The 18198-nt window shown below is 30.1% G+C and overlaps 1 protein-coding gene across 4 annotated transcripts in view; it reads left to right on the forward strand.

Annotated features, from left to right (window-relative positions):
* The first annotated feature begins 2116 nt into the window (after nt 1–2116).
* rhogb (ras homolog family member Gb) overlaps nt 2117–18198 on the forward strand; it is a 23256-nt gene continuing 7174 nt past the window's right edge. For all 4 annotated transcript variants that reach the window (XM_029448101.1, XM_029448100.1, XM_029448099.1 and 1 more), the window contains exon 1: nt 2117–2253. The gene's annotated coding sequence lies outside the window, so the exon portion shown is untranslated. The remainder of the gene's footprint in view (nt 2254–18198) is intronic.

An 18198-nucleotide genomic window follows, 5' to 3' on the forward strand; every position in this document is an offset into this window, starting at 1 on the left:
ACCAGTTCCGCCTGCGCTGCGTTCACGGACCCGCAGAAAGCTCCGAATTCAGAGAGGTCGATAAAAACATCTTCAAAGAATCTTTATATTGTATTGCTCTTTCTGCTACTTTATACTTCTACTACTTTTACTTAATTAATTCCTTGCTCTGTGTGTCTAATAATTCTGTTGTTTTATTGTTTTTAATATCTTATCGTATACTTTGTTTTAGTTTATTCTGACTTATAGTCATTTTTATAATGCTTTTATTTTATTGTTGTTTTATTGTATTGTTTGTATTTTTGCAGTTGTGAAGAACTTTGTTATTGTGTTTTGAAAATGTCTAATTAAATGTACTCTTATTATTATTATTATTATTATTGTTGTTATTATTATTATTATTATAATATAATTATTACATATTTTTATTATTATTTTCATTATTATTGTTGTTATTATTATTATCATTGTATTATTGTTATCTTTATTATTATTATTGTTATTATTATTGTTATTATAATATTATTTGTATTATTATATGCATTATTATACTACTGATTAACTATTACACAAATCTAATAATTGGCTCCACGTTGATGAACTACAACATTAAAATGCTCTTAAATGTATTCATTAGTGATTAAATCAGAATATAATTTTAATATTAAAAATGCTGGTTTTTCTGAACTTTTATTTACCAACTGCAGACTGAAAAAAACAGAGAGACAAAAGTTCTTCCATAAAGTGTGAGGATTATAAATGCTATTTTATGCATTTTACAGATTCATATTCATCTAGAAAAACACTTTATCGTGAGATTTGTCCAGAACTTTCCAGATTAATGGTGTTGTAATAAAAGATAAATATGACGCTGCGGTGGCGCCGCCTGGTGGCCAGAGAGAGAAGCTGCAGCATCTTCAGACATTACATTACAGTTCATTTATCTTTTGTCCAAAGCGACAAAAAGTGCAAACAATCCTGGAGACACAACTCTGAACAGCAAGAATCTTGTAAGTACAATATCTTCAAACACAATCGTATCAGTGAACTCTGTCTTCAGACAGTTTGAAGTGCAACATACAGAAACAACAGAATACAAATTCAACTATTAGCTATAAATAAATCAAACCAACACACGTGCACCATACAAAGAACAGCTGTTTAGTTTCTTCATGGGTCGAGGTGCAGTGGAAACAGGTGAGTGTTCAGTCTGCAGGTGTGAAGACTGTCTGCTGTCCTCACATCAATGGGGGGGGGGTCGTTCCACCATGTTGGAGCAGGACAACAAACAGGAGGTTTTGTTTGAGGGTCTCTGGGTCCCACTCGCAGTGAGGGAGTAGCGAGCCGATTGGTCGACGCAGAGCGAAGTGAACGCGCTGGGTGTCTGGTTCGACCGTGTCCTGGTTGTAGGAAGGGGCTGATCCATTCACAGCACGGTGGACCAGCACCAGAGTCTGGAAGCAGATTCGGGCCGCCACTGGTAGCCAGTGAAGGGAGCGGAGAAGCAAACTAAACAAACTCCACAATCAGTAAATGGTTGTGAAAAAAGGGACTCAAAATGACCACAAAGAGGCAAAGCAAGTCTAAAGGAACACAAGGTTATCAGAGAGAAGCAAAATTACCACAATGGGATGCAAAACAAACACACAGAAGCAAAATGACCACAAAGGGATGCAAAACAACCAATAGGGGATGCAAACAGATGTTAGCAAATGACCACAGACACAAAAGGACAAATAACAGATGCAAAGCAACCCTAAATAACACAGAATGATCACAAAGGGATGCAAAACGACCAGCTGTTGGTAAATCACCACAAAGAGACGCAAGTGAAAGTCAAAGTTTTGGTAAAAGAAGAAGATTTCACCGTGTTGAACTTTTCCTTTAATAACTTTGAGCTTCATGTTGTTTACATGCTGAGCTCTGATTGGTTCTTTAAATCACCTTTTGTTTTTAGAGTTTCTCAACTCTGGACAAACAGAAAACACACACACACACACACACACACACGCACACACACACACACACACGCACACACACACACACACACACACACACACACACACACACACACACACACACACACACACACAATAAACTTCCTCAAACTTGCTCCTCCACTTCCTCTCTCTCCTCTCGGACTTCCTCCTCTTCATTAGCTCCGCCCGCCCGCCTCGCACTGAGATAGAGATCCGCTGCCCCTCCCGCACGCACACACCGACACACACTGGGACTGAGCGGAGCTGTGAGCCCGGAGAGGAGGACTGATGACCGGTGAGTGTCTGCGGTTTATCCGCCCGGTGCTGTGTGTGTGTGTGTGTGTGTGTGTGTGTGTGTGCGCGTGTGTGTGTGTGTGTGTGTGTGTGTGTGCGTGTGTGTGTGTGTTTCCTTTCTATGTCCAAACTTTTAGCAGCTTTTATTTATCTCTACTTTAATTCCCGATAGCTGATCGATACCCTGTGTGTGTGTGTGTGTGTGTGTGTGTGTGTGTGTGTCTGTCTGTCTGTGTGTGTATGTGGGTTTGTTTGTTTTTGTGTTTGTTTGTTTGTTTGTTGACACTGCTGCAGCTGCAGGATACTGATGAAGTACGACCACTCCCAGTGTGTGTGTGCGTGTGTGCGTGTGAGTGTGTGTGTGTGTGTGTGTGTGTGTGCTTGTCACTTCTTCTTTGCACCATAAATTCAATGTAAAATTAATTTTACATTGAAGAATATTACAGAAATGAAATGAGCAGTCGTATAAAGTGGAATATTACAGTTACTGCGTTTATTAACAATACTGTAGGATTATTATAATAATATAATATTAACAATACTGTAGGATTATTATAATAATATAATATTAACAATACTGTAGGATTATTATAATAATATGAACAATACTGTAGGATTATTATAATAATATAATATTAACAATACTGTAGGATTATTATAATATTATTAACAATACTGTAGGATTATTATAATATTATTAACAATACTGTAGGATTATTATAATATAATCATATTAACAATACTGTCGGATTTTTATAATAATATCAACAATACTGTAGGATTATTATAATAATATAATATTATTAACAATACTGTAGGATTATTATAATAATATAATAATATTAATAATACTGTAGGATTATTATAATATAATATTATTAACAATACTGTAGGATTATTATAATAATATAATATTATTAACAATACTGTAGGATTATTATAATATAATATTATTAACAATACTGTAGGATTATTATAATAATATAATAATATTAACTATACTGTAGGATTATTATAATAATATTATAATATTAACAATAATGTAGGATTATTATAATAATATAATATTAACAATACTGTAGGATTATTATAATATTATAATAATATTAACAATACTGTAGGATTATTATAATAATATAATAATATTAACTATACTGTAGGATTATTATAATAATATTATAATATTAACTATACTGTAGGATTATTATAATAATATAATAATATTAACTATACTGTAGGATTATTATAATAATATAATAATATTAAATATACTGTAGGATTATTATAATAATATTATAATATTAACTATACTGTAGGATTATTATAATAATATAATAATATTAACTATACTGTAGAATTATTACAATAATATTAACAAGACTGTGGGATTATTATAATATAATAATAATAACAATACTGTAGGATTATTATAATAATATAATAATAATAACAATACTGTAGGATTATTATAATAATATTAACAAGACTGTAGGATTATTATAATAATATTAACAATACTGTAGGATTATCATACAAATATAATATTATTCACAATACTGTAGGATTATTATAATAATATTAACAATACTGTAGGATTATTATAATAATATAATATTATTAACAATACTGTAGGATTATTAAAATATAATAATATTAACAATACTGTAGGATTATTATAATATTATTCACAATACTGTAGGATTATTATAATAGTATTAACAATACTGTAGGATTATTATAATATAATAATATTAATAATACTGTAGGATTATTATAATATTATTAACAATACTGTAGGATTATTATAATAGTATTAACAATAATGTAGGATTATTATAATATAATAATATTAACAATACTGTCGGATTATTATTATAATATTATTAACAATACTGTAGGATTATTAGAATAATATTAACAATACTGTAGGATTATTATAATAATATAATATTATTAACAATACTGTAGGATTATTATAATATAATATTATGAACAATACTGTAGGATTATTATACAAATATAATATTATTCACAATACTGTAGGATTATTATAATAATATTAACAATACTGTAGGATTATTATAATAATATAATAATATTAACAATACTGTAGGATTATTATAATAATATAATATTAACAATACTGTAGGATTATTATAATAATATAATATTAACAATACTGTAGGATTATTATAATATTATAATAATATTAACAATACTGTAGGATTATTATTATAATATAATATTATTAACAATACTGTAGGATTATTATAATATTATTAACAACACTGTAGGATTATTATAATAGTATTAACAATACTGTAGGATTATTATAATATAATAATATTAATAATACTGTAGGATTATTATAATATTATTAACAATACTGTAGGATTATTATAATAGTATTAACAATACTGTAGGATTATTATAATATAATAATATTAACAATACTGTCGGATTATTATAATATTATTAACAATACTGTAGGATTATTAGAATAATATTAACAATACTGTAGGATTATTATACAAATATAATATTAATCACAATACTGTAGGATTATTATAATAATATTAACAATACTGTAGGATTATTATAATATAATATTATTAACAATACTGTAGGATTATTATACAAATATAATATTATTCACAATACTGTAGGATTATTATAATAATATTAACAATACTGTAGGATTATTATAATAATATAATAATATTAACAATACTGTAGGATTATTATAATAATATAATATTAACAATACTGTAGGATTATTATAATAATATAATATTAACAATACTGTAGGATTATTATAATATTATAATAATATTAACAATACTGTAGGATTATTATAATAATATAATATTAACAATACTGTAGGATTATTATACTAATATAATATTATTCACAATACTGTAGGATTATTATAATAGTATTAACAATACTGTAGGATTATTATAATAGTATTAACAATACTGTAGGATTATTATAATATAATAATATCAACAATACTGTCGGATTATTATAATATTATTAACAATACTGTAGGATTATTAGAATAATATTAACAATACTGTAGGATTATTATACAAATATAATATTAATCACAATACTGTAGGATTATTATAATAGTATTAACAATAATGTAGGATTATTATAATATAATAATATTAACAATACTGTCGGATTATTATTATAATATTAACAATACTGTAGGATTATTAGAATAATATTAACAATACTGTAGGATTATTATAATAATATAATATTATTAACAATACTGTAGGATTATTATAATATAATATTATGAACAATACTGTAGGATTATTATACAAATATAATATTATTCACAATACTGTAGGATTATTATAATAATATTAACAATACTGTAGGATTATTATAATATAATATTATTAACAATACTGTAGGATTATTATACAAATATAATATTATTCACAATACTGTAGGATTATTAGAATAATATTAACAATACTGTAGGATTATTATACAAATATAATATTAATCACAATACTGTAGGATTATTATAATAATATTAACAATACTGTAGGATTATTATAATATAATATTATTAACAATACTGTAGGATTATTATACAAATATAATATTATTCACAATACTGTAGGATTATTATAATAATATTAACAATACTGTAGGATTATTATAATAATATAATAATATTAACAATACTGTAGGATTATTATAATAATATAATATTAACAATACTGTAGGATTATTATAATAATATAATATTAACAATACTGTAGGATTATTATAATATTATAATAATATTAACAATACTGTAGGATTATTATAATAATATAATATTAACAATACTGTAGGATTATTATACTAATATAATATTATTCACAATACTGTAGGATTATTATAATAGTATTAACAATACTGTAGGATTATTATAATAGTATTAACAATACTGTAGGATTATTATAATATAATAATATCAACAATACTGTCGGATTATTATAATATTATTAACAATACTGTAGGATTATTAGAATAATATTAACAATACTGTAGGATTATTATACAAATATAATATTAATCACAATACTGTAGGATTATTATAATAGTATTAACAATAATGTAGGATTATTATAATATAATAATATTAACAATACTGTCGGATTATTATTATAATATTATTAACAATACTGTAGGATTATTAGAATAATATTAACAATACTGTAGGATTATTATAATAATATAATATTATTAACAATACTGTAGGATTATTATAATATAATATTATGAACAATACTGTAGGATTATTATACAAATATAATATTATTCACAATACTGTAGGATTATTATAATAATATTAACAATACTGGGCGGTATTACAGTCACTTTACCGCACCGTTGTGACGAAAAGAGAGCTGAGCCAGAAGGCAAAGCTCTCAATATACCGGTCGATCTTCGTTCCTACCCTCACCTATGGTCATGAAGGCTGGGTCATGACCGAAAGAACGAGATCACGGGTACAAGCGGCCGAAATGGGTTTTCTCAGACGGGTGGCTGGCGTCTCCCTTAGAGATAGGGTGAGAAGCTCAGCCATCCGTGAGAGACTCGGAGTAGAGCCGCTGCTCCTTTACGTTGAAAGGAGCCAGTTGAGGTGGTTCGGGCATCTAGTAAGGATGCCACCTGGGCGCCTCCCTAGGGAGGTGTTCCAGGCACGTCCAGCTGGGAGGAGACCCCGGGGAAGACCCAGGACTCGGTGGAGAGATTATATCTCCTCACTGGCCTGGGAACGCCTCAGGATCCCCCAGTCGGAGCTGGAGGATGTGGCCCGGAGAAGGGAAGATTGGGGTTCCTTACTGGAGCTGCTGCCCCCGCGACCCGATCCCGGATAAGCGGTAGACGATGGATGGATGGATGGATGGATTATTATAATAATATAATAATATTAACAATACTGTAGGATTATTATAATAATATAATATTAACAATACTGTAGGATTATTATAATAATATAATATTAACAATACTGTAGGATTATTATAATATTATAATAATATTAACAATACTGTAGGATTATTATTGTAATATAATATTATTAACAATACTGTAGGATTATTATAATATTATTAACAACACTGTAGGATTATTATAATAGTATTAACAATACTGTAGGATTATTATAATATAATAATATTAATAATACTGTAGGATTATTATAATAGTATTAACAATACTGTAGGATTATTATAATATAATAATATTAACAATACTGTCGGATTATTATAATATTATTAACAATACTGTAGGATTATTAGAATAATATTAACAATACTGTAGGATTATTATACAAATATAATATTAATCACAATACTGTAGGATTATTATAATAATATTAACAATACTGTAGGATTATTATAATATAATATTATTAACAATACTGTAGGATTATTATACAAATATAATATTATTCACAATACTGTAGGATTATTATAATAATATTAACAATACTGTAGGATTATTATAATAATATAATAATATTAACAATACTGTAGGATTATTATAATAATATAATATTAACAATACTGTAGGATTATTATAATAATATAATATTAACAATACTGTAGGATTATTATAATATTATAATAATATTAACAATACTGTAGGATTATTATAATAATATAATATTAACAATACTGTAGGATTATTATACTAATATAATATTATTCACAATACTGTAGGATTATTATAATAGTATTAACAATACTGTAGGATTATTATAATAGTATTAACAATACTGTAGGATTATTATAATATAATAATATCAACAATACTGTCGGATTATTATAATATTATTAACAATACTGTAGGATTATTAGAATAATATTAACAATACTGTAGGATTATTATACAAATATAATATTAATCACAATACTGTAGGATTATTATAATAATATTAACAATACTGTAGGATTATTATAATAATATAATATTATTAACAATACTGTAGGATTATTATAATACAATATTATTAACAATACTGTAGGATTATTATACAAATATAATATTATTCACAATACTGTAGGATTATTATAATAATATTAACAATACTGTAGGATTATTATAATAATATAATAATATTAACAATACTGTAGGATTATTATAATAATATAATATTAACAATACTGTAGGATTATTATAATAATATAATATTAACAATACTGTAGGATTATTATAATATTATAATAATATTAACAATACTGTAGGATTATTATAATAATATAATATTAACAATACTGTAGGATTATTATACTAATATAATATTATTAACAATACTGTAGGATTATTATAATATTATTAACAATACTGTAGGATTATTATAATAATAATAACAATACTGTAGGATTATTATAATAATATAATATTAACAATACTGTAGGATTATTATAATAATATTAACAATACTGTAGGATTATTATACAAATATAATATTAATCACAATACTGTAGGATTATTATAATAATATTAACAATACTGTAGGATTATTATACAAATATAATATTAATCACAATACTGTAGGATTATTATAATAATATTAACAATACTGTAGGATTATTATAATAATATAATAATATTAACAATACTGTAGGATTATTATAATAATATAATATTAACAATACTGTAGGATTATTATAATAATATTAACAATACTGTAGGATTATTATAATAATATAATATTAACAATACTGTAGGATTATTATAATAATATAATATTGACAATACTGTAGGATTATTATAATAATATAATATTAACAATACTGTAGGATTATTATAATAATATTAACAATACTGTAGGATTATTATAATAATATAATAATATTAACAATACTGTAGGATTATTATAATAATATAATATTAACAATACTGTAGGATTATTATAATAATATTAACAATACTGTAGGATTATTATAATAATATAATATTAACAATACTGTAGGATTATTATAATAATATAATATTGACAATACTGTAGGATTATTATAATAATATAATATTAACAATACTGTAGGATTATTATAATAATATTAACAATACTGTAGGATTATTATAATAATATTAACAATACTGTAGGATTATTATAATAATATAATATTAAAATACTGTAGGATTATTATAATATTATTAACAAAACTGTAGGATTATTATAATATTATTAACACTACTGTAGGATTATTGTTATAATATTATAATATTAACAATACTGTAGGATTATTATAATAATATAATATTATTAAAATACTGTAGGATTATTATAATATTATTAACAAAACTGTAGGATTATTATAATATTATTAACAATACTGTAGGATTATTGTTATAATATTATATTATTAACAATACTGTAGGATTATTATAATATTATTAACAATACTGTAGGATTATTATTATAATATAATATTATTAACAATACTGTAGGATTATTATAATATTATTAACAATACTGTAGGATTATTATAATATTATTAACAATACTGTAGGATTATTATAATATAATAATATTAACAATACTGTAGGATTATTATAATAATATAATAACAATACTGTAGGATTATTATAATATTATTAACAATACTGTAGGATTATTATAATAATATTAACAATACTGTAGAATTATTATAATAATAGTAACAATACTGTAGGATTATTATAATATTATTAACAATACTGTAGGATTATTATAATATTATTAACAATACTGTAGGATTATTATAATATAATAATATTAACAATACTGTAGGATTAATATAATAATATAATATTAACAATACTGTAGGATTATTATAATAATATTAACAATACTGTAGGATTATTATAATAATATAATAATATTAACAATACTGTAGGATTAGTATAATAATATAATATTAACAATACTGTAGGATTATTATAATAATATAATATTAACAATACTGTCGGATTATTATAATAATATTAACAATACTGTAGGATTATTATAATAATATAATATTAACAACAACATTAACAATATTCTCTGGTGTTTTGGACCCGGTTTAGTCTGATATTCTCTGGCCTTTTAGACTTGGTTTGGCCCAATATTTTCCAAGGTTTTAGCCCCGGTCTGATATTCTCTTTGTGTTTTTGGTCTGACTGAATGAGCTGCGTGAAGAATCACTTTGGAAGATTTAACATGAATTAATAAAAAAAAGTAATGAACCACAATGAAAAATAAACATCTCTTGATATCATCATAAATCAACAGAAGTTCAATATTAAGTAAGGGAATACTACCAGAAGAAAAAAGGCTCTAAAATGGTCAGAGAGCCAAACACACATAATAATAACCATCGTAATATTACAGCAATGTGCTGTGTGATTACGAGTACGTTAGCAAGAAAAAAACCCCAAGATTGACTAATGGAGATGAGATCACACAGCGGTCGCACGAATAAAGATGAAAGATGAGAATCAGAAACATCGTTCAAGTTGGACAGTTTCAGGTTTCGCAGAATGAAACAGGAAGTCAGAGAGTGAGATAAGTTAGAGATCGCAGAGTTAGTGCTGATGTGGTCAATCATTCAGAATCTGTGAGTACAGAAGTATGACTCATGTTACATCCAGCTTCTCTCATGTTTCAGCTGCAGTTTGGTCCAATATTCTCTGGTGCTTTAGAGCTGGTTTGTTTGATATTCACAGATGTTTTGTTCCAGGTTTGTTTACAATATTGTCTGGTGTGTAAGTCCAGGTTAGTCCTGATACTTTGATATTCTCTGATGTTTCAGCCTCTGTCCAGTTTTCTCTGGTATTTTATGTCCTCATACAACCGACACCTGCCAGCTAATTGCAAAGCCGGCTTTGTGTGTTTTGATCAGACTGTCTCAGTAAACACTTTTCCTTCACACATGCTGCTGGATGAACAGAGCGGCGGACAAACCCTTCCTGTTTCGGTTTCAACACAGACCAGTTCCTCTTTGTTGGCGTCTGACTGTTTGTGGGGGGGGGGGGGGTTAAATGTGGAGGCAAAGTCCTTTGTCAGTAATAATATGGTTGTAAACTCAAGCAGTGATATTTATTTGGAGGAGAAATCGAGTGTAAACTGTTCCTACTGTAGTTGTGTAGATACAGTTTCATTACTACTTTCACTTTGACCTTCAATCAAAGTGCTTTATAGAATCTCAATATGTTGGTTTGTTTCCGACCCGTCCGATCGTCTGACCTGTGCCCCCTCACAACACTGTACTGTTTGGTATGTAACGCTAACCATGCTAGCATGCTAACATGAACTTAGAGTTAGACGACTGTCTGATGTTTTAGCCAGTTCAGTCCAATGTTTTCTGCCGTCTTAGTCCTCATTTTATTTAGTCCTATACCCCCATATGTCTTAGCTTTGGTTTGGCCAATACTGTTTGGTGTTTTAGCCCCGGTTTGGTCGGATATTTTCTGGTATTTTAGGCATATTTTGGTTTGATATTTTCTGGCCTTCTTGCCCCGATTTGGCCCAATTTTCTCCGGCCTCTTTGCCCCGGTGTTTAAGTCCCGGTTTAGTTTGATATTCTCTGGCCTTCTAGCCCTGGTTTGGCCCAATATGTTCGGGGCTTTTAGCCCTGGTTTGGCCTGATATATATATATATATATATATATAATTTGTTTCATCCGATGTTCGTGGGTTTTAGGCCCCAGTTTGGACCAATATTCTCTGATGTTTTAGACCAGATTTGGTCTAATTTTCTCCAGTGTTTTCTCTCCAAGTGTTCTGTGTTTGAGCCATGGTTTCGTCCAGTATTGTCTTCCATCTTAGTCGTGGTTTGATCCAATATTCTGTGGTCATTTACTCCTGTTTTGGTTCAGTGTTCTCTCCTGTTTCTCTCTGTTTGACACAATATTATCTTGAGGTTTTGCCCTAGTTTGGTCTGAGTTTGATCACCTGTGTTCATAGCAGGAACTTCTGTGGTTTTTTTTTTTTCTGTTAATAAGAACTAAAATGGAAAAGCCAGTAGACTGTATAATTATGTTTCCTATTTTGTCCACCACCTGGTTGAATTTGTACATCTACATTACCTCTTCATATTCTTAAAAAACAGTACAGCATACTGCTGTGAGTCATTTCGCAGAGCAGGTGTCTCCTCTCAGATTGGGTTTGTCAGATTATGAAAAATAAGCGGGACGACTCGGTTCCCCTGTGGGTCAGGAGACTCTTCCTAAAGCAGCTATATAAAATAAGAATACAGAAAAAGAACGCAGCTGACAAGACGAAACCAAAGCTGTGTGTAAGTTCCTGAAACAGTGACGTACAGACCAGCAAACCACGACTCATTGGCTTCATTGGCACTGATTATATCTCAGCTGCCTCCCTGCAGAAGACTTAATGTTGGACGTTAAGCACCATAAATCCTCAAACATTATTTCCTTCATCTATTGAGAGAATGCTTCTATAAGAGGCCGACCTTTATGGCTAATTTTCCTGCTTTATAAATATCTTATCTTATCTAATAAGAAACCTCTTCTTATCGGCTCTTGTTTTTGAATTTGTTGTTCAAACTCAACCTGTCCTCCATGTTTCCTTGTTATTAAATTTAGTTAATGTCCATTTCCACTGCCCTAATGTCCTCCGTACAACAACAGTCATGTTTCTGTTGATGTCAATTTACCTTCAGTGACAATCAACACTTCCAACTTTATGTCGTCCCTTTCCTGGTAGGCTTTTAATTTGAAAAAACTGCAGGACTTGTTGATTTTCAGTGACTGAAAATTCACCTTGCATGAAAAAAATCTCAAAGCTTTACTTCACATTTGCTACTGAATGAAATACATTTACTCTCCACTTGGGATTTAGTAGTCGATACCAACACCAGAGAAACTCCACGATTCTCGATATCAACTCAATACCACGATCAAAACAAACAATAAGTCCATGAACTCAACTTCCTTTATTACTTCAGACTTCAGGAGGTTCAACAGCTCAGAGTTCATCTAATATCTGTTTCATATTGAAAACATCTTCAAACATCTGGATTTATTCAAGTTTCTTACCAGAAACTACATTTTACAAGATTACATTGAACACATCATGATAACGTTATAATTTACCTACAACCAGTACTAATTTTTACTGAATGGAGCTTGAACGCACCATAATGTAACTCAATGGAACCTCTGTTCACCGGCTACTAACAGCTAACGTTAGCTAGCTCTCCTGCAGATTTCAACACAGATTTGTTGTTCAATATGCGTTTTCTCTGCACCACCAACGCTGAGACTAGAGGCCCCTGAGACTAGAGGCCCCTGAGACTAGGGACCGGTCCTGAATCCTAAAGGTTCCCATGTTTCTAACTTATATATAACTGAGCTAATAATGAGCTAAAAATAAAACAGCAAATGTGTTTCAGATTCACACTTTAAATCTTACACACAGAGAGGAAGGCTGCTTTTACACAATGAATGTGTTTCAGGTTTACTGGTCTCCTTTCTTCTTCCTCTTTCCCCCCCAACGTGTTTCTTCCTCTCACAGTTCGACTCTGTCAGCACGATGTTCCCCTCAGATCTGTTTTCAGAAACCCTTTTTATAACGCAGGATCCTTTTTGGTCTGGTTTTTATTTATCTTCTCACGTTACTTTGGTGTTCAAAACAAAACCATCACCGGGACTAGGGATGTCACAATACAGGAAATTTAATAGTCCATACCAACGCAATACTACGGTAAAAACCAACAATAACTCCATGAACTCAACGTGCTTTATTACTTCAGACTTCTGTCAGGAAGTTCAGCAGCTCACAATTCATCTAATATCTGTTTTATATTGAAAACATCATTTATTCAAGTTTCTCACCGGAAACTAAATTTTACTAGATGACATTGAACACATCATGATAACGTGAGAATTTACCTTCAACCAGTAGGCTACTAATCTTTACTGAGTAGAGCTTGATTGCATCATAATGTAACTAACAGCTAGCAGCTAACGTTAGCTAGCTCGCCTGCCGTTTTCAACACGGATTTGTTGTTCACAGTGTAACATTATCAGGAAGAAATTGTTTGTGTCCCCTCGATGCGTCGATAGTGAGTTTACTGTGTCCCGAACACATTTTCTATTGTCCCCAGGACGCCGTTAGTCTACACTAATATACCTGTGGTAGCGTAGTGCCCGGTAGTACCAACACGTTTTCACGTTTCCTCTCTCTCCTGTCATGGTGTCATCAGTCCTGAGTTGTATATGTAGTGAGACAGAGACATGTGTAATGTTCTTGAAGGTAACGTTTCCTCTATCCTGTCATGGTGTCATCAGTCCTGTGTTGTATATGTAGTGAGACAGAGACATATGTAATGTTCCTGAAGGTAACGTTTCCTCTCTCTCCTGTCATGGTGTCATCAGTCCTGTGTTGTATATGTAGTGAGACAGAGAAATGTGTAATGTTCCTGAAGGTAACGTTTCCTCTTTCCTGTCATGGTGTCATCAGTCCTGTGTTGTATATGTAGTGAGACAGAGAAATGTGTAATGTTTCTGAAGGTAACGTTTCCTCTCTCACCTGTCATGGTGTCATCAGTCCTGTGTTGTATATGTAGTGAGACAGAGAGATGTGTAATGTTCCTGAAGGTAACGTTTCCTCTCTCTCCTGTCATGGTGTCATCAGTCCTGTGTTGTATATGTAGTGAGACAGAGAGATGTGTAATGTTCCTGAAGGTAATGTTTCCTCTCTCTCCTGTCATGGTGTCATCAGTCCTGTGTTGTATATGTAGTGAGACAGAGAAATGTGTAATGTTCCTGAAGGTAACATTTCCTCTCTCTCCTGTCATGGTATCATCAGTCCTGTGTTGTATATGTAGTGAGTACAGAGAGATGTGTAATGTTCCTGAAGGTAACGTTTCTTCTCTCCTGTCATGGTGTCATCAGTCCTGTGTTGTATATGTAGTGAGACAGAGACATGTGTAATGTCCCTGAAGGTAACATTTCCTCTCTCTCCTGTCATGGTGTCATCAGTCCTGTGTTGTATATGTAGTGAGACAGAGAAATGTGTAATGTTCCTGAAGGTAACGTTTCCTCTCTGCTGTCATGGTGTCATCAGTCCTGTGTTGTATATGTAGTGAGACAGAGACATGTGTAATGTCCCTGAAGGTAACGTTTCCTCTCTCTCCTGTCATGGCGTCATCTCCCCTTTGAACAGCGTCAGCGTTGTGTTTGTAGCCAGAAGCTTCATAAACTGACTTTTTATCCAGTTTTAAGACCCTTTTTACATCTTGGTGTTTTTAACTCGCTGTAAATTGAAAGTTAATACTGGATCACACTTTAAAGTTTTGGTACCACAGAAACTAAATGTAATGTTCAGGTTTAGAGTTTTGAATTTGATCTTTCTTAGTTTTAAGCGAGTTTTAAAGTTTGGTGCGACATGATTTAAAGTCAATCAGGTTTAAAAATGAATCCTTGCTGGTACGCAGCCTAAATGTGAAAGCAACTAGTTTAGTTTTAATCTTTTGCGTTGATGATTGAAGCTTGAAGGACGTTTAGGACTGAGATTATTCTGTTTTCTTCACTTTGTCTTTGGAAGTCTAGAACTTCAGAATATTTAAACGCAGTCCATTTACTGACGTTGTTGCTTCATTTCAACATGAAACCACAAAGCCATGTTTCTACTGAAAGTTCCTTTATTTCCAACTCCATCTGATACAACAGGACGTCGTTACAACACTTTACAACGTTTCTGAGTGACTCTGCAGGGCATCAATGCGTTAATGTGATCTGTTAAAGAAGAAATATTAAGCCAAACAGTGAAGCTATATAGTAAGAAACATGTACTTATCACAAGTAAAAGACTCACTATGCAGAACGGCTGCTTTAAAAGTCTTTTTATATTATTATTATTATATAAACAAATACACGCCAGAGTATTTTAATGTTGTACTCTCCTGGGTAGATTAAAACGTTAGTACATCATATTATATGTTGTTTTATGTAAAAAGTAACTTCATGTAGTGAAGTAGAAGTAGAAAGTAGCAGAAAATTGAAATACTCAAGTATTATACAAGTACTTCAAATGTGTACTTATGTTAGTAGCCTACATGTTTTTTGTTATTTTATTCTTTATAAATGTTTTAATTTTAAGTACAGTTTATATATAACGGCTGATCTTCCTCTGAGCCACTGATCTTATGTTAATGAGCCACATAGGTTATGTTAATGAGCCAATGACGTTATATTAATGAGCCACAGATGTTATGTTAATGAGCCACATACGTTATGTTAATTAGCCACAGACGTTATATTAATGACCCACAGATGTTATGTTAATGAGCCACAGATGTTATATTAATGACCCACAGATGTTATGTTAATGAGCCACAGATGTTATGTTAATGAGCCACAGACGTTATGTTAATGAGCCACAGATGTTATGTTAATGAGCCACAGACGTTATGTTAATGAGCCACAGATGTTATGTTAATGAGCCACAGACGTTATGTTAATGAGCCACCAACGTTATATTAATGAGCCACAGACGTTATGTTAATGAGCCACAGCTGTTATGTTAATGAGCCACAGACGTTATATTAATGAGCCACAGCCGTTATGTGAATGAGCCACAGACATTGTTAATGAGACACAGATGTTATATTAATGAGACACAGATGTTATATTAATGAGCCACAGATGTTATATTAATGAGCCACAGATGTTATATTAATGAGCCACAGACGTTATATTAATGAGACACAGATGTTATATTAATGAGACACAGATGTTATGTTAATGAGCCACAGATGTTATATTAATGAGACACAGATGTTATATTAATGAGACACAGATGTTATATTAATGAGACACAGATGTTATGTTAATGAGCCACAGACGTAATATTAACGAGCCACATACGTTATATTAATGAGACACAGATGTTATATTAATGAGACACAGATGTTATATTAATGAGCCACAGATGTTATATTAATGAGCCACAAACGTTATATTAATGAGCCACATATGTTATATTAATGAGCCACAAACGTTATATTAATGAGCCACATATGTTATATTAATGAGCCACAGACGTTATATTAATGAGCCACAAACGTTATATTAATGAGCCACATATGTTATATTAATGAGCCACAGATGTTATATTAATGAGCCACAAACGTTATATTAATGAGCCACATATGTTATATTAATGAGCCACAGACGTTATATTAATGAGCCACAGACGTTATATTAATGAGCCACAGATGTTATATTAATGAGCCACAAACGTTATGTTAATGAGCCACAGCTGTTATATTAATGAGCCACAGATGTTATATTAATGAGCCACATATGTTATATTAATGAGCCACATATGTTATATTAATGAGCCACAGACGTTATATTAATGAGCCACATACGTTATGTTAATGAGCCACAGACGTTATGTTAATGAGCCACAGACATTATATTAATGAGCCACATATGTTATATTAATGAGCCACAGATGTTATATTAATGAGCCACAGATGTTATATTAATGAGCCACAGATGTTATGTTAATGAGCCACAGCCTAATTTGCTGGGGAAGTTGCAATATTTTGAGTAAATGAAGTATTATTATAGATTAAATGATCCAGCAGTATATAATCATTAAAATAAGCTACACCTTCACCAGCTGCAGCATTGAAGTTAATGCATCAATAATTATAATATAATAATATAAAATATATTATTCTGCAGAATGAGGACTTTTGGTACTTTAAGTAAGTACTTTTACTTTCTACACTGTAGTATTAATACTTTTACTGAGATGTGGTCAAACAAGCTGTTGACTTATAAATATAGAATAAGACCAGAGTTACATGTGAAGTTATGGATGTGAATCTGACACATAAACAACATGAAGGAGAGAAAGTGTGACATCAGCAGGGGGGGTTCCCCAGAGTCTGGGCCGAGCAGCTTTCTGCGTCCAGAC

This window comes from Cottoperca gobio, chromosome 14 (genome assembly GCF_900634415.1).
Source record: "Cottoperca gobio chromosome 14, fCotGob3.1, whole genome shotgun sequence".
NCBI classification, from domain to species: Eukaryota; Metazoa; Chordata; class Actinopteri; order Perciformes; family Bovichtidae; genus Cottoperca; species Cottoperca gobio.